Below are 1,610 nucleotides of genomic sequence, written 5' to 3' on the forward strand. Positions count from 1 at the left end.
TTGAGTCAACATAATTAACCACCTTGTCACCTAGTGCGGGCTACGTATCCAAAGTCTCTTTGTTACACTTTTTTAAAGTAAATTTTAATTTAATGTATATTAGTCATTTATTGGGCTTAATTAATTGAGTGCATTAATATATCTTTAGTTCTTATTAATTATAGGATCAAAACTAAACTATTTATAGTTAATAATCATTAGATTAAACTTGCCTATGTTTATTATTCAACTTTTTTCTTTGCTTTCATTTATTACCTAGGTTGCCTAGCCTCGCCATACTCCCTTACTCCATTGTACCCCTGGCTTTGCCTGTGTCTCAAAATGCAAATTATTACTTACAGTGTACCTGAGAGTACTTGTAAGCAATCTACTTCATTTTCTTTTTGTTCATTTTGTGTTTGTCTTGTATAGGTCTTGTTTATATTTTAATTCCCCCCCTTTTATATCAAAATTTTGTTTTGTAATTGCCATTCTTGCCTTGTTTTCCTGCAACCAGCCTTCTTATGCAAACAAGTATAGACCCAGAACTAAACCTCTTATCCACTATCTTTGACAATCATCACTTTATAATGATCAAAATTGCAGATATTTTACAGCTCATGATGTAAACAATGTATTGACACATAATCACAATATCTCTGTAATCAACTTGAATGTAAGATCACTTAGCAAACACTTCGATGATGTTAGTGCCTTGATTGAGACTATTGACAACAAATTCTCTTTTATTATACTTACTGAAACGTGGTTAAAAGAGGATACTACTCAACTCTTTAACATACCTAACTACTCGGCAATTCACAACTGTCGACCAATTCAGAGAGGTGGTGGTACTGCTCTTTACTACCACCAAGAACTAACATGCTTAAAAGTAATTAGAACTAGAGACTACTGTGGGGAGTATATCTTCGCCAGTTTCAGAGTCAAGGGTGCTGAGTCTGTCCTGACTGTGGGAGCAGTCTATAGAATTCCTAACACTGATGTGTCCGAATTCAACTCTAACCTTAGAAATCTAATACTAGATAACGTAAGGGAGGAATGGTGCCCAACCACTTGTGGACTGTCGGGGATTGAACACGGACCTGCATGACGCCAGACCGTTGCTCTACCCTCCACCCCCAAGTGGGGATAGGACGGGGGGAAGGAATGGTGCCCAACCACTTGTGGATGGTCGGGGGATTAAACACGGACCTGCATGACGCCAGACCGTCGCTCTACCCTCCACCCCCAAGTAGTTAACATAAGAACAAATTAAACTAAAACAGCCCTTTGGCCCATGCGATGGAGCTCCAATTTATATCAACTCAAATTCATTCATATAAGTCTAGCCTGCGCTTCAAATTCATTTCTATTCAGCACGAACCTTTGTCTTCTTTGTTTTATCCATTACATTATTCTCCCATTTATTCCATGTGCCTGTAATTTCCTTGCCAGTCTCTCATGTGGTACCTTGTTAAAGCTTTAGCAAAGTCTCTGTAAGTTACATCTACCGGAAGTCCTTTGTCTGAATAGCCGGTTACAGTTTCCAGAAATGTGAGCAGGTTAGAAAGGCAGGATCTATTTTTAACAACCCCATGTTGTGTTGATTTTAAGAGATTGTTCTCTGTGAG

This window comes from Procambarus clarkii, chromosome 15 (genome assembly GCF_040958095.1).
Source record: "Procambarus clarkii isolate CNS0578487 chromosome 15, FALCON_Pclarkii_2.0, whole genome shotgun sequence".
In the NCBI taxonomy this organism is placed as follows: domain Eukaryota; kingdom Metazoa; phylum Arthropoda; class Malacostraca; order Decapoda; family Cambaridae; genus Procambarus; species Procambarus clarkii.